Here is a 22217-nt window from a genome sequence, read left to right as displayed (position 1 = left end):
CCTGGATACCACCGATGAACAACTCTCTCTTTTGTATTGGATGAAACAAACAATCCTTTGATGTATACTTCTCAAACCATGAGTTAAACTCAAACAAACATCAAAGAAACAAGCAAAGAAGCTCCAGAAGAAAACCCTAATATCTAAGAAGTAGATCTGGAAGCCGTCCCCTAAAACCTGACTGAACCGCAGCTTTTATAGACAACAGATTCGCGATCTCCACTCAAGCACAAGAATGGCTGCTCGAGCGGATTGACTAAAACGTGTGTTTAGACTCCTCTGCATAGGCACAATTCGGGTTGGATTTGCATCTAAAAACTCATAGCCTCACTGAAATAAAAGATCGAATAAAATTACAATTGAAAGAAGTTTTGTCAAACAGGATTATCAATAAAAAAACCTAACAACACCTATTCATGCATACAGCCCATATATATATATATATTTTATAGCGACCCCGGTCTTTTCCCATTTGATTATAGTGTCCGGACTTAGGTTCCGGTTATTCTGTCATTGAATAATTGTTGTTGTCGTCCTTTATTTTCTCATTAGGAGTTATAGGATGTGTTGGGTAGGTTTGTTTCAGGATGGTTGGGTTCGTAAACCAAGTGTTGCTGTCCAGTTTTTGGGTTGGTCGCTCGAGCCAGGGTTTGGTCGCTCGAGCGAGGTTTGTATTTTTGTGTCTTCTGGCTCGATCCAGATTTTCTTCGCTCGAGCGAGCAATTGCGTCTGGTATAGACCTGAGGGCAATGCATATTCGCTCGAGCGAGATTTTCTTCGCTCGAGCGAGGGAGGTGTATGTTTTCGAGTTCCTTGCTCGAGCGAGCATTCTGTCGCTCGAGCGTGCTCCAGGGTTGCAGACCTGAAGCACTGCATTCTTGGCTCGAGCGATCTTTTCTTCGCTCGAGCGAGATTTCCTTGTGTCTGGTCGCTCGAGCGACCATGTATTCGCTCGAGCGAGCCTGTCCAGTTTATATACGCAGCAGCGGGTTTTGATCAGTCTTTTTCATCTTCTTTTTGATTCCAAACCCTAGGTTCGACTTCTCTCTCTCCCTACTCACCTTGTCTCTTAGGTTTGATCTATTTAGAGTGTGTTTCTACCCTAGTTGCTTTATTAAAAAGATAGAGAGAGTCGAGGGCTTTCATTTAATCTGAACATTTGGCGATTTGGAGCACATTGGTATTTGGGTATTCATCTCTGTCTTCTCCATTTGGGTTGTTTTCTTTGAGGTAGGGATTTCCTACTCCATTTTATAGGTTTTGTTCTAAGTTTTGGTATATTGATATGTTGGGGTTACTTTGATAATTTTGGGAAAAACCCTAGTTGTATCAATTAATTAATTTGTATAATTAATTCAAGGGAATTGGGGAATTTGGTTAAATTCATGAAATTGAGAAATTCATTGATTAAATGGTGTAGTTGGATAATTTAAATCACTCGCCTATTGAATTGTTGATATATTTATTTCCAAATCTAGAAATAACTGTTTTGGGCTATCGGTGGAGGATAGTCGTGATTGTTGTAGACATTGCATGTGGATTAGGGATAACTGAAACTAATCACATTGGTTGAGTCATTCATTTTGACTGCTGAATTAATACAGACATTATGTGTATTGATTGTGTGTTGTATGTTATGTGTTTACATACATTGTTTTGTGTGGGAGGAGATAGGGGATGTACTCCACGGTTTAGGGGAAGATAGGGGATGGACCTCTAAACCGGATTTTGTTTGAGAGGAGATAGGGGATGGACTCCATTAGCATCACTTTTATGTGTGCTTATTTATATTGAAGTGTTTTTATTGATACAACACTAAAATGTGTATCAAACTGGAAGTATGAAGTGTTTTGATTTGAGCTTGAGTCTCATTTGTTTGTTGACATTGGAAGAATGTGAATTTGATATATATATAGTTCACTGTTGTAAGTTTGGCCAGGTTCTGAGTCATATTGATAATGTTGGAAAGTAAAACGTGTCTTAGACATTAATGTCATGAAACTGTATAATGATGTAATTGATTATCTTGGTTAACCATCTATTGAATGCTATTGCTTTAATCAATGCTTATATTTGGTTTAGTATATTTCTACTGGGCTGTGGCTCACCCTATATGGGAACATCATTTTCAGGTTCAGGTGATAAGCTACCTCCAAGGACTTAGCTTGGAAGGGACTTGGATTTTGAAGCCTATTTTCAGTTGTTTGTTTTTATTTGTTAGTACATGTAAACACTCAAGCCTAGGGCTCTATTTGGATTTGAGTTAGAACTCATACTTTTGTTGTCCAAGTGTTGGCTTGGAAAGATGTAAGCCTGTAGGGCATTTAATTTGAGGTTACATGTAATGCTTTTATTTAGTAAGACTCTGATGAATATTATAATGAAATGTTTCTTCTCTAACATTGCATGCTGTTGATATATATAATTAATGGGTTTATTTTTGAGGGCGTTACATATTTCCCTGCAACTTTCTTCCTCCTAGCAGATTTTTTTGTTTCCAGAAAATCTTTATCCTTCCAACATATTTCTAGCAGAATTTGTTCGTGGAGGACACAAAAAGATTCCCTTCTGATCCCTTCATATTTCCAGCGGAAATTGTCCCTTCATATTAGGTATGCTTTCCTTCTTCTTTTGTTTGTCTTTCTTCTTCTTCTTCTTCTTCTTCTTCTTCTTCTTCTCTCTCTCTCTCTCTCTCTCTCTTTTTTAACAGCATCAGCCCCTCCCATTTTTTTTGTTTTAGAGCCTAAAACCTTCTCTTTTAATAGCAATTTTTTTTAATTATTATTATTTTTTTAAAGCTGAGATCTCCTCTCTCTCTTTTTTTTTTTTTTTTTTAAGCCCTTCATGTAGCCTTTTTTACACATATATAACCTGAATGAACCCCCTCCCCATTTTTATTTTTATTTTTACCTTCTAGCAGAAATTTCCTTCTCCATGAACCTTTTTGATGACCCATATGAACCCATGTGTATAACTTGCTGTCATTAGCAAATATGGCCTAGATGTGAATAAAGACCGCCCATTTTGCTAGACAACAAGCCCAAATAGTCAAACAAAGATCCCTTTTGAAGTCGAGACAACCATGTAACAAAACTGCAGCCCTTTTTTAGCTGCTGTCCCATTTTTTTTAGTCTGCCTATCACAGTAAAGATGTATTTGCTACCTTATATATATATATATATATATTGAAGTCCTGCAAGCATTTTTGTTACTAGATCATGAATTTAAATAGCCCAAGTAACATCATTGCTGACACAAACAAAGAGCCCTTCTCTTTTTCTTTTTCTTCTTCTTCTTCTTCTTATTTTATTTATTTATTTATTTCTTTGCACAAGAATTGTTGACATGGCTACCTTCGAGGAGATATAATTTTTTTAACCCCAAAGTCCTTGCTTGTAAACATGAACAAAGACCATTTTTTTTTTTAACACCCATACCAACTTCATGGATTCATAAATTTTGCATGGGGAAGCATCCATTGGCTTAACAAGACTTCTATCTCTGCATTTTTTAAGGCACAAAATTTCATTTTTTCAAGAAAGAACAAGTTCTTTTATTGGCAATCAAGCTGTTCATCAAGTATGCAATATGCCTTTTATCCATGACACCTTTTTCTCTCTGCTGCTACTACCATTTTTTTTGCTAACCATGAGCCCATCCAAAGACTTTTTTTGTTTTTTTATGATGGCAGGAAAAAAAAAAAAAAAAACCTGATATACTTTTTTTGTAACAGCATGTATTTATTTATTTAGCATATTTTTGCTAAACCCAAATATGAACAAAGATAGTCCATTTTTTTTTTCTTTTCTTTTTTTCTTTTTTCAACAGCCTGTATACAAAGTCTTTGCTTGGGGATATGACCAAAGAACCTGTTGCTTGTATCCTTGAACAAATAAGGAACAATGGACATTAATTAACAACTAGCAAGATCCAAAGCTACAAAAATTTGCCTTCCCTTTGACTTCTTTGGATAAACCCTCACAAATTTTCAACCCCTAATCAAGGCCTGTCCCCTCGTGATTCATGCAAGTGAATTTTAATTGTACAAATCATGACAACGAAGTTTTTTTTTTTTGCAATTATTTCACGTCTTTTTACCCCTTTTGTAGGCAACACGCAAGGTTTCAGAGTTTGTTCGCAAGTACCATTACCCCTTCCAGCCTAATGGCAATGAGTAGCTTGAATCGTTGGCAGCGATTGTGCCCTTTCACCCCAATGGCTTGAATCCTTAGTAGTGATTGTGCACCTTCACCTCAATGGCTTGAATCCTTGGCAGTGATTGTGTCCTTCACCCCAACGGCTTGAATCCTTGGTAATGAATGTGTCCTTTCACCCCAATGGCTTGAGTCCTTGGCAATGATTGTGTAACAACCCACATTAATGTCCTAGTCATGTTTGCATGCATTTGTATGTTTTGCCATGTTAAGTTGCTGTAACAACCCATATTCATGTCATGGTCATGTTCATGTTCATTTACATAACTTCGTCTGGTTAAGTTTGCATTCATGAATCTTGTCTTGTTTGCTTAAGTGTTGTATGCATGCTTTGTTCCTTCCTTGTGTCTCAAGCCTAGGTCATGTTAAGCCTAGATCATTCCAAGCCGAGGTCATCTTCAGCCTAGAATTTATCTTGGAACCCCTTTGTTTGACCACCACCTTCGCCCTGACATATTGGCCGAGATGTCATTATCTAGGCCGAGGTGTTCATCACCAAGGCCGAGATGTGTATTATCTAGGCCGAGATGTTACCTTTGCACCTAAGTGATCTTGTCTTGGAGTGGTATGACCTAGACCGAAGTGTGGCACATCTAGGCCAAGGTGTGGCACAGCTTAGTCAAGTGTTGTCCTTCCTAGCCGAGGTCATCGTCACCTTAGTTGCCGAAGCTTTGTCCTTAGCCGATGTCATCACTTGCCGGAGTGCCTTACCGAGTAGCTTGTTAGATACACTTTGTCATAGTCTTGTCTTGTCAATCTATCACCTTTTTTAGGAGAGCCAACCAGCCGTTGCCACGTGTCCAAGCTGAGTGTTAAGTCAGCCAATAGAGAGAGAAAACCTATCATTTCTATATCTTTGTTTTAAAGAGGAGAGAGAAGCTCTAGGTGAGGGAGAGGAGTTCTTGAGGGAGAGTAGATTTCCAAGCTTGATCCCTAGAGATCGAACCGTTAGATCCGTGTTCTAAGGTTAGATCCTTGATCTGCTCTTGTCGTTCTTTATGTTCATGTTATTGCATTGCATGATTGAATATGATTTGTAAGCCACACATTGCTTTGAAGTTCGGTTTTAAAAAGAGAAAATAGCATTCATGTGTTCTTCAAGAAAAGCCATGTTTTGATCTGAAACCTCATGCCAAGATCCATGTTTTTGTGTTTGTTTTCATATGATTTTCAAGTATGGGTACCCAGGTCCATGTTTTCGAACTCATAGAATGAAATCCCAGATTTTGTAATAAAAAAGTTATGATTTTAGCATTCATGTTCTTCATGGTCTTCATGTTCATGTTCTTCATGTTCTTCATGGGTGGAAACCCAGATCTCCAGACCTCACTTCCCTAAGCGTAGTCGCCGAGACCACTCTTACCGACACCTCACACTTAGGCCAAGCATCGTATCTCACCTTGGTCTACGTTGCATGATCACTTACACCTTTAGTTTGTCTTGTGCGCACCTCGGCATGCAGCCGCACGCCGAAGCCTTGGTAGCCACACCTTGGCCAGGAGGCGTGGGACCTCGACAAAGACCTGGTTGGTACCCAACATGTCTTCCTGACATTTAAAACAGTGTTTTGACTCGCAACATGTTTTCCCGAGATCATTTGCATGCATGTAAGACTTGTTTTGAGAAGTACGTTTAGTAGACTTTGCCATGTGTTTGTAAGACTTGGACCTTTGCCTTGATCTCGACGTCCCAAGAACTATGTGAGTGGTATTTTTAATAAAGTTATGTTATAAAGTTTTGATAAAGCTTTACCTTGTTTTGAAAAGTATTTGATCAAGCATGAATGATTAACCCTATTTTGTATATCAAGTATTATGTTGTTTTGATGACATTCTCGGAAAGTCCTTAGTGTCAGGGGACTGTAATCCAACTGCACATCTTGTTTTGAGAGTCCTTAGTGTCAGGGGACTATAATGCAACTGCACATCTTGTTTTGAGAGTCCTTAGTGCCAGGGGACTGTAATGCAACTACACATCTTGTTTTGAGAGTCCTTAGTGCCAGGGGACTATAATGCAACTGCACCCTTGTTTGAGATATCTCCCTTGTTTTGTCTTGTTTTGCCACTGACGGTTTACCGCGTGGGTCTTGTAAGTCCAAAATGTCATCATCCCTTGTATTATGTAGATGCTATTAACATCCAAAGTAAGTAAGTAAGTAAGTTTTGTAAGATCAAGGTTGATGAACTAGATTCATCTCATGTTTTGTACAAGCTATGATATGTATGCTTTGAAAGGACCTCTGGAATCATTCATTTAAAACCTTTATTACTTATACCATTCACTAAGTATCCAAGCTCACCCTCCCTATGTATATATGTAGGTAACAAGCAAGAAGTCAGCTACGCCGAGATGTGTATTTTGTATGCATGTTATGTCGGCAGTGAGGATGTCGGCAATTTTGAAGCTTATGTATTTTGAACATATCGGCTTGTGAAGCCCTTTTGTTAAGATGTAACATGTACTTTATTTTATTTGTATTCAAGTTGTAAAGCTATGTAAAGATGTATGCCATTTCATTTGATCTACGCACTGCTCTTATGGACCACTTGTATTTGTATATATTGCTTCCGCACTTGTGAGCCCCATATATTTATACTCTGATTGTGTGTGAATTTTGAAAGTTGGCCTTCGGTAATCTCAGATTACTGGCCATCACGGCGCCATCCTACTAGGGGCGGTTTAGGGTCGTGACAGAATGGTATATGAGCACAAGTTCCTTATAGCACGTTATTCACACACTTTGAGTCCTAAAGAGCATAGGATGTCCCTTAGAATGATCTTAGGATTGCATCATATTGCTTGCTACTTGACAAGGTGTGCGTCATCTCGGCATGAGCATTTGTTACATCGGCATGATCATGTTCACTTGCATACATGTTTATTTGTTCGTTTTGTTCTAAGAGTCACATCCTGCATACTCCTAGCATCATGAGAGGAGGTAGACCCCCAGTTGGCCGAGATTATCTCGAGGACAGAATAGACAAATTAGAAAGACTGGTCGAAGGTTTGGCACACGAGTTAAGGAAGGCAAGACAGCAGAACACTGGTACCACGTCTACTCAAGCCGAGCAGACAGATGGCCGACATGCAGTTCCACCTCCACCTCCTCTAGTACCACAAGTGCAGCCGTAGTCAGCCTCGTATGGAGATGGCACATTGCTCAGCATGCCGACGTATGCCGGAGTACTAGACAAGGCCATCCTGGCAGAAACCAACTTGAACAAGAGTCAGAACTTGGGGGAGAAACAGAAAAAGAGACAACACTATGAGAATCGCAAAGTACCGTTCAATGCTAAGAGAAAAGCCAACATGGGCAGTTCCAGCAACTCAAAGCAAGAAGGTAATGCTAAGCCGACATGTACAAGTTGCGGGAGGCTACATTTTGGAGTTTGTCGTCGGGCATCTGGAGCATGTTTTGAATGCGGTGAGATGGGTCATCGTGTTAAGGATTGTCCCAAGGTAAAGGCTAGAGATGATAATAAGAGATGAGAACTCGACATCCGGAGTCATTTTGGGGAACAAGGTAAGTGAAGTTTGGGGACCAAACTTCTTTAAGGGGGGAAGGATGTAACAACCCACATTAATGTCCTAGTCATGTTTGCATGCATTTGTATGTTTTGCCATGTTAAGTTGTTGTAACAACCCATATTCATGTCATGGTCATGGTCATGTTCATGTTCATTTACATAACTTCATCTGGTTAAGTTTGCATTCATGAATCTTGTTTTGTTTGCTTAAGTGTTGTATGCATGCTTTGTTCCTTCCTTGGGTCTTAAGCCTAGGTCATGTAAAGCCTAGATCATTCCAAGCAGAGGTCATCTTCAGCCTAGAATTTATCTTGGAACCCCTTTGTTTGACCTCCACCTTCGCCCTGACATATTGGCCGAGATGTCATTATCTAGGCCGAGGTGTTCATCACCAAGGCCGAGATGTGTATTATCTAGGCCGAGATGTTACCTTTGCACCTAAGTGATCTTGTCCTGGCGTGGTATGACCTAGACCGAGGTGTGGCACATCTAGACCAAGGTGTGGCACAACTTATTTAAGTGTTGTCCTTCCTAGCCAAGGTCATTGTCACCTTAGTTGCCGAAGCTTTGTCCTTAGCTTATGTCATCACTTGCCGGAGTGCCTTACCGAGTAGCTTGGTAGATACACTTTGTCATAGTCTTGTCTTGTCAATCTATCACCTTTTTTAGGAGAGCCAACCAGCCGTTGCCACGTGTCCGAGCTGAGTGTTAAGTCAGCCGATAAAGAGAGAAAACCTATCATTTCTATATCCTTGTTTTTGAAGAGGAGAGAGAAACTCTAAGAGAGGGAGAGGAGTTCTTGAGAGGAGGTAGATTTCCAAGCTTGATCCCTAGAAATCGAACCGTTAGATCCGTGTTCTAAGGTTAGATTCTTGATCCGCTCTTGTCGTCCTTCATGTTCATGTTATTTCATTGCATGATTGAATATAATTTGTAAGCCATGCATTGCTTTGAAGTTTGGTTTTAGAAAGAGAAAATAGCATTCATGTGTTCTTCGAGAAAAGTCATGTTTTGATCCGAAAGCTCATGCCTAAATCCATGTTTTTGTGTTTGTTTCCATATGATTTTCAAGCATGGGTACCCAGGTCCATGTTTTCGAACTCATAGCATGAAATCCCAGATTTTGTGATAAAGAAGTTATGATTTTGGCATCCATGTTCTTCATGTTCATGTTCTTCATGTTCTTCACGGGTGGAAACCCAGATCTCCAGACCTCACTTCCCTAAGTGTAGTCGCCGAGATCACTCTTGCCTAGATCACACACTTAGGCCAAGCATCGTATCTCACCTTGGCCTACCTTGCATGATCACTTACACCTTTAGTTTGTCTTGTGCGCACCTTGGCATGCAGCCGCATGCCGAAGCCCAGGTAGCCACACCTCGGCCAGGAGGTGTGGGACCTTGGCAAAGACCTGGTTGGTACCCAGCATGTCTCCCTGACATGTAAAACAGTGTTTTGACTTCCAGCATGTTTTCCCTAGATGTTTTCCCAGCATGTTTTTCCCTAGATGTTTTCCCAGCATGTTTTCCCGAGATCATTTGCATGCATGCAAGACTTGTTTTGTGAAGTGCGTTCAGTAGACTTTGCCATGTGTTTGTAGGACTTGGACCTTTGCCTTGATCCCGACGTCCCAGGAACTATGTGAGTGGTATTTTTAATAAAGTTATGTTATAAGGTTTTGATAAAGCTTTGCCTTGTTTGATAAAAGTATTTGTTAAGCATGAATGATATCCCTATTTTATGTATCAAGTATAAGCTTTGTTTTGGATGACATTCTTGGAAAAGAGTCCTTAGTGCCAGGGGACTATAATGCAACTTTCGCAGTACTCTCGTGTTAGGCGACTACGGGCCTTTGTAACATAGGTCCTTTGTGCTAGAGGACTCTAAACTTTTTTAGCACCCTTGTTTGAGATATCTCCCTTGCCACCGACTGCCTTGTGCGGGTGGGTTTGTCTAATCGATTTCAGGTCGATTATTCCCTTATTTTGAAAGTCCTTAGTGTAAGGGAACTATAATGCAACTGCACATCTTGTTTTGAGAGCCCTTCCGTGCTACGGGACTTTAAGCCTAGGTAGCACCATCCTTTCGTGCTAGGGGACGTTAAGCCTAAGTAGCGCCCTTGTTAAGATATCGGCCACCGACGGACTATGAACGGGTGTGCTTGATGCCGAGGTCATGCTTTTGTTTTGTCCGGAATGTCATCACCCCATGTTTTAAGTTGACGTATGTTAAGTAAGTAAGCAAGTTTTGAAAGACCAAGGTTCGATTGATGTTTTATTTCAAGCCAAGCTAAGCTATGTTATGTATGGTTTTGACAAGGATATACTATGTATTATTTTGAAAAGATCTCGGGTATCATTCATTTAACCCCTTTATTACTTATACCATTCACTGAGTATCCAAGCTCACCCTCCCTATGTATATATGTAGGTAACAAGCAAGAAGTCGGCTACGCCGAGATGTGTGTTTTGCAAGATGTTTTGGATGCATGTTATGTCGGCAATATTTATGTCGGCAATCCTGAAGATTATGTTTCTTGACTTGTATTTCATATATTTTGTTTATGTCGGCTCGAAAAGCCCTTTTACCAAGATGTAATATGTATTTTTTTGTATTTCATTTTATTTGTATTCAAGTTGTAAAGCTATGTAAAGATGTATGCCATTCCATTTGACTTATGCACTGCTCTTATGGACCACTTGTATTTGTATATATTGCTTCCGCACATGTTAGCCCCCTATATTTATACTCTGATTGCTTGTGAATTTTGAAAGTTGGCCTTCGGTAATCTCGGATTACTGGCCATCACGGTACCATCCTACTAGGGGCGGGTTGGGGTCGTGACAAGAAGAGTTCTTGAGGGAGAGTAGATTTCCAAGCTTGATCCCTAGAGATCGAACCGTTAGATCCGTGTTCTAAGGTTAGATCCTTGATCTGCTCTTGTCGTTCTTTATGTTCATGTTATTGCATTGCATGATTGAATATGATTTGTAAGCCACGCATTGCTTTGAAGTTCGGTTTTAGAAAGAGCAAATAGCATTCATGTGTTCTTCAAGAAAAGCCATGTTTTGATCCGAAACCTCATGCCAAGATCCATGTTTTTGTGTTTGTTTTCATATGATTTTCAAGTATGGGTACCCAGGTCCATGTTTCGAACTCATAACATGAAATCCCAGATTTTGTAATAAAGAAGTTATGATTTTAGCATTCATGTTCTTCATGGTCTTCATGTTCATGTTCTTCATGTTCTTCACAGGTAGAAACCTAGATCTCCAGACCTCACTTCCCTAAGTGTAGTCGCCGAGATCACTCTTACCGAGACCTCACACTTAGGCCAAGCATCGTATCTCACCTTGGCCTACGTTGCATGATCACTTACACCTTTAGTTTGTCTTGTGTGCACCTTGGCATGCAGCCGCATGCCGAAGCCTAGGTAGCCACACCTCGGCCAGGAGGTATGGGACCTTGGCAAAGACCTGGTTGGTACCCAGCATGTCTTCCTAACATGTAAAACAGTGTTTTGACTCGCAGCATGTTTTCTCGAGATCATTTGCATGCATGTAAGAATTGTTTTGAGAAGTATGTTCAGTAGACTTTGCCATGTGTTTGTAGGACTTGGACCTTTGCCTTGATCCCGACGTCCCAAGAACTATGTGAGTGGTATTTTTAATAAAGTTATGTTATAAAGTTTTGATAAAGCTTTACCTTGTTTTGAAAAGTATTTGATCAAGCATGAATGATTAACCCTATTTTGTATATCAAGCATTATGTTGTTTTGATGACATTCTCGGAAAGTCCTTAGTGTCAGGGGACTATAATGCAACTGCACATCTTGTTTTGAGAGTCCTTAGTGCCAGGGGACTATAATGCAACTGCACCCTTGTTTGAGATATCTCCCTTGTTTTGTCTTGTTTTGCTACTGACGGTTTACCACGTGGGTCTTGTAAGTCCGGAATGTCATCATCCCTTGTATTATGTAGATGCTATTAACATCCAAAGTAAGTAAGTAAGTAAGTTTTGTAAGATCAAGGTTGATGAACTAGATTCATCTCATGTTTTGTACAAGCTATGATATGTATGTTTTGAAAGGACCTCGGGAATCATTCATTTAAAACCTTTATTACTTATACCATTTACTGAGTATCCAAGCTCACCCTCCCTATGTATATATGTAGGTAACAAGCAAGAAGTCGGCTACGCCGAGATGTGTATTTTGTATGCATGCTATGTCGGCAGTGAGGATGTCGGCAATTTTGAAGCTTATGTATTTTGAACGTGTCGGCTTGTGAAGCCCTTTTGTTAAGATGTAACATATACTTTATTTTATTTGTATTCAAGTTGTAAAGCTATGTAAAGATGTATGCCATTTCATTTGATCTACGCACTGCTCTTATGGACCACTTGTATTTGTATATATTGCTTCCACACTTGTGAGCCCCATATATTTATACTCTGATTGTGTGTGAATTTTGAAAGTTGGCTATCGGTAATCTCGGATTACTGGCCATCACGGCACCATCCTACTAGGGACCGGTTGGGGTCGTGACAGATTGTGTCCTTCACCCCAACGGTTTGATTTCTTGGTAGTGATTGTCACCCCAATGGCTTGATTGCTTGACAGTGTATTATGTCCTTTCACTCCAATGGTTTGATTCCTTGGTAGTGATTGTGTCTTTCACCCCAACGGCTTGATTCCTTGGCAGTGATTGTGTTCTTCACCCCAACTGCTTGAATCCTTGGCAATGATTGTATCCTTCACTCCAACAGCTTGAATCCTTGGCAGTGAATGTGTCTTTCACCCTAACGGCTTAATCCCTTGGTAGTGATTGTGTTCTTCACCCCCAACGGCTTGATTCCTTGGCAGTGATTGTGTCCTTCACCCCAACAGCTTGAATCCTTGGCAGTGAATGTGTCCTTCACCCCAATGACTTGAATCCTTGGCAGTAAATGTGTCCTTCACCCCAATGTCTTGATTCCTTGGCAGTGATTGTGTCATTCACCCTAACGGCTTGATTCCTTGGCAGTGATTGTGTCCTTCACCCCAATGGCCACATTCCTTGGTAGTGATTGTGTCTTTCACCTAAACAGCTTGATTACTTGGCGGTGATTGTGTCCTTCACCCCCAACGACTTGAATCCTTGGCAGTGATTTTGTCCTTCACTCCAATGGCCTGAATCATTGGCAGTGATTGTGTTCTTCACCCCAACGGCTTAAATCCGTGGTAGTGAATGTGTCCTTTACCCCAGTGGCCACATTCCTTGGCAGTGAATATGTCATTCACCCCAATGGCTTTATTTTGTAGCAGTGAATGTGTCCTTCACCCTAATGGCTTGATTCCTTGGCAGTGAATGTGTCCTTCACCCCAATGGCTTAAATCCCTTGCAGTGAATGTGTCCTTCACCCCAATGGCTTGAATCCTTCAAAAGGGCTTTCGTCAATTTCTTTATCTTATGGCATTATTATTGTATATTTGCCTTGACTGACCTTTTTTTTTATTTATTATTATTATTTTTAGGTAGCATGGAAAGACAGTTGAATATCTTTGACATGACGAGAGGGATGTATTGGATAAATCGAGTCTAAAAATAATTTAGCACGAACGTATCACCGATTTATTGTCACCTACTGAGTTAGACCCTGTCATCCCTTTACATATGGCTTCCGAAGACTTGGTCTATACAGGAATTCGAAACTGCTGCGAGATTCTCAAGAAAGGGCATTCCAAATCAATCGATTCATTCCCTGTCTTGATCTTCTGTCTATTTTCTGAAGACCTTGACTACTCCGAATCTAATACTCTTCTTAAGAGAATAAAACATGAAAAATTGAAGTGGGATAATTCTTTTAATGTCCGTGGCATCTCTATCCATTTGCAATACCCTATATGGATTTTTTGGTTGAATGACGTTCTTTCCAATTTTCCCTATTTTGAAGAAGTGTGGGATTTATGCCGCAATCTATGTATCCCAATTTTCTTATGCTAGGAATGTCGCCTTGCTCAAAGGATTCTTAGAGCAGTGGTCGCCCGACACCAACACTTTCCACACCATTTACGCGAACTTGGGATCTCTTTATGGGACCTTCATCGCATTAGCGGCCTCTCCATCCGTGGCGAGTTTTATGAAGAGTTCACCCCCTCCAACGACGCTTTATATTCGTCCAAGACATCCAAGGCGTGCCGTGGTCTTTTCAACATTTATGCCAGCTCTTTTCAATCCAAGAAGTTTAACAACTGGACTTTCAAATTTATTGACGAATTCTCAACTTGGATTAGTGGTTTTTGATGAAATGACAGAATTCCTGATGATGTGTATCTTTTTGGTTTTTTGGCGAGTTGGCTTAGTAGATTTGTCTTCCCTCACTCTTCTGGGGAAATTCGTCCAACTACCTTTCATGTCGCCACTAAAATGGCCGGTGGAACCTTATTTAGCCTAGCCATCTCCATCCTTGCATACCTCTATCATTCTCTTAGTAAAATGGCATCATCACCTTCACCTGGGAAGGAAAATATTCAGGGTCCTTTGCATTACCTTTTTAGATGGATTTCACTATATTTTATTAAGACTTACTCTCATGGGGATCCTTATTCAATTTGTCTGATTCCTGATATTCATTTCATGCCATATCTTGGGTTTATTGGAAACCAATCAGCTGCCCAGTTTTTGACTGATAAGTTTCCATTTGTGGACTTTCTCCTAACCTATCGTACCGAGTGTCAGTTTAGGGTCTTACCCATGAAGGTGAACCTTCAGGCATTTTGGTCAAGTCTGAAAGGATATCATATTTCCACCTTGGCTATCTTATATCTTTGAGGCCAGGGATTTTAGCTTTTAAAATGGGATTTAATTTCATTTCTAAACCGTACTCCCCTAACTGATACAGTCATCAATTTGGGTTTGATCAAGCGTGCCCTACACCGCTTAATGTATCTTATCAGCTGCCCTTTAAGTGGTCTAAATTTTATTACAATTGGCGCCATATGCTACTCTACGGTACAAAAGTTTCGTTAGAGTTACCAGGCTCCCGGTCTACTTCTCATGTAACCATGCCTTATGCCAGTTGGTGGTTTGGAACTTCCTTTACCGTGCTCCAATATGTTACTCATACCCAGCCGAAATCTTCACGCAAGAGAAAACTGGATATGTTAATTAAAGACTGAAAGACAAAGAAGCCTTCTTACTCTAGAGCTAGGTCATCATCTTCACCTATTGCTCTGGAAGCATCGTCACCTCAAAGAATGGATAATAGCCGGCCACCTATTGCTCTTTCCTGATCTAGTTACTCGGTTTCAGATCTCCTCCATCTTTTTGAGGATATGTGTAATTCTCAATTTAAAATGAGATTTAGCTTTGAGCAAGTAGATTTTGGCCCTCAATTTTCTAATATAGCAAAGCTTTTTCCAGAGACTGTCTATCAGCAATTGTACAGGAACTTCCCAACCAACAGTATCGACCAAAACCCCATTGGACCAATTTCGCACATACCTGTACTCTTTTCTTGAAGATAAAGATGAGAATATGATTCAAGAACTCATTGAGGGAGATGGTTATGAATTAATTGCCTTGGGTCGTATTCGCATTAAGAGTGTTGAAATTCCTTCTCCCACCAAATCTTTTGATCTTTCTCTCAATGGGAGTAGCGAGAGTGAAGATGAGTTTTATTACTACACCCCTCTTTTGGACGGCACACCAACTAAGATGCATAAATTGCCCCCAGCAAATGTGCGTCTTTCTTCACCTTCTTCGAAAAAATCATCCAAGCTATTAAAGAAATGTATAATTCCTTCTTCTTTTTTTATTTATTTATTGTTTTTTTATTATTACTTTTTTTAAAATACCTTTCATTTTCTTAGGCACTGCGCCTCGGACTTCCCCAGCTGCCTCACATATGCCATTGGCCATCTTTAAGGGTATTCTTATTAATTCCTTATACCTCATTTTATTTCATTATGTATACGTACTCAAGGAACTCTTTTCTCTTTAGATCATGCCACATTGCAGAATCCGTGGTCCACTTGTGGGAATCACAACTTGTCTCCTCCCACACCTAAGTCACTTCAAGCTGTACACCAAGGTATACTTCATTCATCTATATATATATATATATATATATGTGTGTGTGTGTATATGTATTGTTTTACCTTCTATATTTGCATTGAGTGTCTCCTTCTATTTTCACAGAAATTACTTCTGATACATTGGAAGAGGCAGACAAAATTACTTCTGATACGTCAGAAGAGGCCCAAATTCTTGCAAAATTAATTAAAACAAATGGGGTTAACAAATTATTTGACCAACTTGAAGCATCCCTTGCACCATCTAGCCCTTCCTCCAATGAAGCAGCCACTTATATTCAGAAAGGTCTTACTATTTCTCTCCAATCAATGACAGATATTAATGGCATGATTGCTGTAGCAAACAACGTTTTCATGATTTTGAAGAGTTTGCGTGTAGACTTCACCTCCTTTTACAAGAATGTGAAGATATTCCATGGGTGCTTTGCTTTGAAAACCCAGCTTGTAGATTCTTCAAACTTGTCTACTGTAAAATTTGAGGCCCAATACTACGAGAAGAAGCTTCATTTCGACAAAGTTTCTGGCGAACATGAAGAGTTGTCTGCTTCAATTATCAAGTTGGATGAGCACGTTGCAGGTCTTAATCAAAGGATTATTCAAACCAAAGAAATACTCAAACAACTTGAAGAGGAATTGTAATCCACCCAAGCGGAGCATGCATTCTTTATGGGCGATTCTACACAAGCTTCCGAGAGTGTTTCTAAATCAGAAGAAGACGTTCAAACTGCTCTGTACGTTTTGATTCTTCACAAGAAGAAGAATGGACGACACAGTGTTGTGGAATGTGCTTTTGAAAAGGCTAAGGCTTCTCCTAATGAATGAATGTACTTTTATTTTGTTATTCATTCAAACATAATATATTTATGAAATTTCACTCAGTGATAGATTTATTTGTTATATGAAATTTCTCAATACAATACATTGATTTGTCTTATTTTAGCCATTTACAGTTTATACTCTTGCGGGCTAGGAGTATTCAATGTTTTACCACCTTAGATTTCGGTGGGGTATTTTAGCAATTTAACCACATACAATACCGCTGGTGGTATTTTAGCAATTTAACCACCTTAGATATTGCATTATAGATTGCATGCATTCATTGCATCGCCTTCCGCCTATGGCTTGCGCCTTTCCAGGTTGAGCTTGGTCCGGTATGTGCCCTTACTTTTCATGTTAAAACACAGTTCTGCATGTGTATCGCGCCGATTCCACGCTGATATGTTGGTTGAGGGTTGCGGCACCTTTTCTGTGTTACACATGGCCTGTATGCGTATATACCTTTCCTAGGCAAGATTTGGTTTGGCCTGCGTGCCATATCCATTGCCATCTTCCTAGCATATCCATATATATTACATTGTAGTGTAATTTTTGCATCCGGCATTAGGATCGTAGTCCTTTCTCCAGCGGGTCGTTTCCCCACTTATGTCAATTCCACCCAATACTTGTTCTTGCGTCTGTCTACAATGCTCATAGTTCAGTTGACCGTTCTATGGTAGACAGACTTGTTATCTCCATCAATCTATTTGACATAGGTATGGTTCCGAACCGCTCGTGATTGGATCGTGATTCAATTGCTTTGCATGTAGCTTGCATTGTTTCAATTACATTGCATCTTCATTTGCATTGTTTATACATTGTTTTGTATATATTGCATATCGTTTTGTATCCGTTTTGCATCCATTTTGCATTGTCATGCATGTTGCTAACGATATTGTACCTGTTAAGTTTGTTTTCTTTTCAGGCACGATATTGTATGTACGGTTCATCTGAGGCTGGTGCAACCAGACGAGCCGCACAGGTATTGTATCTCCCGAGTGAGACGTATTGAGAATTGCATAATTCTCTTACATCCTTTCCGCATTGTAGTGTAGTTCGGTGTATGCTAGCTTAAAACTGTCGCATGTATGCTTCGTTACAGCTTTCTTTGCATAATCATAAGTTATGCTCGGCTTCGTGCATTGTCTTGCATTTTGCCCCTGCCTTCGGGCGCATATCTTGATTATCTTGCATGTTTGTTTAAGTCTTCGGCCTTGTCAAAAATGGGTCGTCTCTGGGCTTTGACATTCACTCCCGTCATTGTTGTGACTTTCGAGTTCTGTCAAAGAGGGGCAACTGTAGACACCCCATTTTTGACCGTCCTCAAGACTTGGACGTCACCGTTTGAACACTCAGTGATTATCCATGTTTGTGTTCGTTTGGAGTTCCCGGAGGTCTCGGCCACGCGCCTTGTCTCAAGATCTCCGAACTCGACCGTTTAGTGTCTGGTTTTGCACCAAACACTTGTGTTTTGCCTTGGAAGGGCAGGGTAGGGCTTGTGGACCATCTCCACCCATCACCGGCAGTGGCTAGAGGCCACCGGCTGGTTTTTTCTGCCACCGCCGGCACTATTTTTGGCCAAGATGGCATTTTTGGCCGGCCGACTACTGTGCATCTGCTTTTGCAGATATTTTAAGACAGCTGTCTTGCTTTTTTCTCCCCTCCATACACGTGTATGGAGGGATCTCCCTCTTATGAAGCTTGTCTTGTAAGCTTTACAAGACAAGAAGTGCCATATAGGGAGAGGTGGGTCTCTTGGCTTGAGGGGGTAGACACTTAAGATATTTTGAGAGCTTAGACAGCCATTGTTAGGGTTTGAGTTCTAGGGTTAGGGTTAGATACACATTCTATCTCTCTTTCCCTCTCTTTTGTGCTCTTGTGTGTGTTTTAGTCCATACTATTGCACACAAGCACCAAGTGTTTCACCTTCCTCTTGGAACTGAGGTTCTAAAGGACTGATTTTGAAGTTTTGGTGTTGGATTCAAGCCAAAGGAGGCCATTGGAGCATCATTGTTGAAGAAGGCTTCAAGGGTAAGAATCTCACCCCTTTTTACCCCATTTTTGCATCGTATTTCTACGTATCTTAAATTCGTTTTTGAGCTTAGTGTATAATACAAAAAAGTTCTGTTTTTAGACCCTCTTGGTTGTTTGTTAAGAGTGTTTTGTGGTTTGGGTAAGTTTGAACACCCTTAGGCCTTAAAAGGCCTCATTTTGTGCCCTTTTGTGTTAGTTCCGGGATTTTGGTGTTGGGGTCCCTTCACCACTGAAATCTTGAGGGATTTCAGTGGTGAAGGTGATGCCTTGAAGTCGCAAGAAGGAGAGGGCCACCCCCTCTCCTTGTTGTCCTTGAAAAGGGCATGTTTTGGCCTCTTGAGGGAGCATTATGCTTGAGTGTGTGTTGAGCATGTTTAGGCTGTTTTTCATACTTATATATCCATAATATAACATGATTTTAAATTGGTTTTGGTACTCCATGCATGCTTAGCATAGTTGCCTTGTAATGCCATGTTATTGCCTCAATGTGCCTTAGGTTGTTAACCTTTGTTGGAGCATGTTTTAGGCTTCGTCTTGTGAAGATTTTGTGCATGTTTTGCCCTGTTCTAGGTCTGTCCTAGGTTGTTTGGGTCGAATTTGGCATGCATCATATAGCCCCTTTGCATTCCGGCTTGTTGGCCTTAAGTATGTGAATGTATAGCATGCCATCCTTGCATTGTTTTGGTGATTTGGGACCAGCCACCATGCCATTTCAGACCTTATTGTATGCTTGAGAGCTCACATTTGATGTCCCTTTAATGCCTTGTAAGGTTGTCATCTCATGCTCCATGTTTTGGTGATTATGCATGCCTTTGTTTTTGAGTCATTTGGATGCCATCTAAGTGATCCTTAGGCCTTGTATTAATGTCCTAAAACTCTGTTTTTGGTCAATAAGTTCATGCCATGTTTGGGCTTGCTAAGTGTAGTTCAATACTCCATTGGTTTGTTTTGAGCACTTAGGCCATTTGTTGCATGCTTGGTTTGATTTGTTGCTTGGTTTGGCACCATGTTTTGGCATGATTTTAGAGCTCATATTGCATGCTAATTGTCCATGAAATCTCTTGTCGAGTGTGCTTGAATGTTGCTTGCTTAACGCTTAAGGTTTGGACCATAACATGTGTATGTGTGCATGTGTGTTTAGCCTCCATTTTTGGGCATTTTGGCTACTGTTTTGGGCCTTATTAGAGCTGCCCAAATCATGTTTAAGACCACCTTTTCATTGGCTAGCATTGCCTCATGTTTGCTTGCATGCTTGCACAAGTGTATCGCCATGTCATGTTGCATCCTTAGCTTGCATGGTTAGGTTGCATTGCATCTTGCATGCATGCCTTGTTCCTTGACTTAGTGATAGGAATTGGGCCTTGTTTGGTTTGATTTGGTTTGCATGCATTTGAAATCAAAGTTGCATACTTGGTTCTTTGGGCCATCATGCATGGAAATGCGTGATTGGTGGTCCGAGAATCGAGGCACATGCCCCTTTGAGTCATTATCATGATAAGGGACATGGTTGGTGCATATATGCCTTGAATTGTGCTGCCATGCTTTGCCTTGCCCTCTGTTGCTATCATTTGCAGATTCTGCAGGAACACTCTGCCGACCGGCAACAATTCCTCTGCCGACAGCTTCATTTTGTGCCGATGGCCACACACCACTGCCGGTGGTAATTCCACTCAGCCGGTGGCACTCCCCAGTGTCCAGGGATGCAGTCCTGAGGTTTTGACAGCCTCCAGAGGAGTGAAGGAAGGAAAACAGAGGCAGCCTATGCATGACGGCGCGTTTCCCGAGGCGTCTTTCCTGTTTTCTTAGTTTTAGTTAATTTGCTTAGTTGATTAGGCAATTTGTAATTATTAATTAGCTTGCATAGTTAATTAATTTGTAATATTTATTTGGTCCCTCCGAGTGAGGGCAAATCTGTAATAAGTGTGCGTGAGTGTGTGTATGTCTTCCAACCTCACGTCTTTCTTCCCTTTTATTTACCTGCTTATGATGGTAGATTAGGGCACGTTTAATTTAGCATACCTTATGCTATGCATGTGTGCATCCATGCATTTGTATTGCATGCATTAGGCTCGGTACATCACGCTAACTGCATTTGTACTTCAATTCAAAAATTGAATATGTGATAGTTGATCGCATGTCATATGCCATGCTTAGGCTAGCCGAGCCTATCTAATTGCATCCTGTATGTGTTGCATTAGGCAATTTAACATGAACTAGGACACGCATGTTTGCTAACTAGTTTACTGTTTTGGCACGGAGTACGATGTAAGTATTTTCGCTTTAGCATCCCGCATGCGTGTGAATGTTAACATGACAGCATGTTTACCATGTGGCTAAATGCTTATGTGATAAAATGTTTTGAATGCCTGTGGGTGGAGGTTGGATTGTTTGAGTTGGAAAAACTCATTGAAATTCGTGTTTTAGCCTACTTACGAGTAGCAAAATCTAAAGTATTTCCAAAACAAACGGATATGCAATGCTTATTTCCAAATTAGGCAATCTAGTCTATACTTGTTTGCTGCGCGCATAACATAGTAATTCTAGGCTAATAAATGGAATAAGAACACATAAACGTTTTCAAAATCGGATATCATGGTTAGTAGAGGCCGGTCTTTGGACCGGGCAAAAGGGGGTGCTCATAGCTGACCTTCCCCGATCGTACCCAAGCTCCCGAGCCGAGACGACTCCGGTGATGACGGACATGTGGCCTTCGGCACCGAGTCAGGGTTTCCTAAATTTCTCCATTTTAAAAATATTTAGGTGGCGACTCTGTTTCCGGAAAAGCAGTCCATGTTTGGCACTACTTTTTCAAAAATCTGTTTCTCAAAACGATTTGCCAGATTTGGACTCTTTGGTTCAGATTTAGAACCGTGATACAAATTGAGTCTGACCTGTAGCGGGGTCCCTCGCGGACGTGCTACAGCCGTTCTTTCGGATTTTCAACCTAGCAGGCTTTTTTATTTTTTATTTTTTTTGTGCCCTAATTTTTTCCTAGGCCGTCCTTTTCGGATTTTCAACCTAGCAGGCTTTTTTTTTTTTTTTTTTTTTTTTTTTTTTTTTATGCCCTAACTTTTGCCTAGGTTATCCTTTTGAATTTTCAGCCTAGCAGGCTTTTATTAAGGGTAATAACTCTTCAAGAACCTTGCATTGGTCGGAGGAATGATTTTGTTACCATCCATCGTTGTCAACAAATAGGCCCCATTAGAATAAACCTTCTCAGTCACATAAGGTCCTTCCCATTTGGGCTCAAGCTTTCCTTTGGTCCTTCCCATTTGAGACTACTATGGGTGTTCTAACCATTAGTACCAAGTCTCCTTTTTTAAAGGAGCAGAGCCTCATTCTTTTATTGAATTCATTTACCATCCTTTGCTGGTAGATCTTCAAGTTCTGTTGAGCATACAACCTTCTTTCATCTAGGGTCTCAAGCTCAGCCAACCTCACTCTTGCACTTTCATCTTCTGTTAAGGACTCTTGTATTGCCACTTGCAATGATGGTATTTGAACCTCAAGTGGTAACATTACCTCTCCTCCAAAAACCAATGAATAAGGGGT

This window comes from Camellia sinensis, chromosome 11 (genome assembly GCF_055761805.1).
Source record: "Camellia sinensis isolate YWXY chromosome 11, ASM5576180v1, whole genome shotgun sequence".
NCBI lineage: Eukaryota > Viridiplantae > Streptophyta > Magnoliopsida > Ericales > Theaceae > Camellia > Camellia sinensis.
This window is presented reverse-complemented; position numbering follows the sequence as displayed.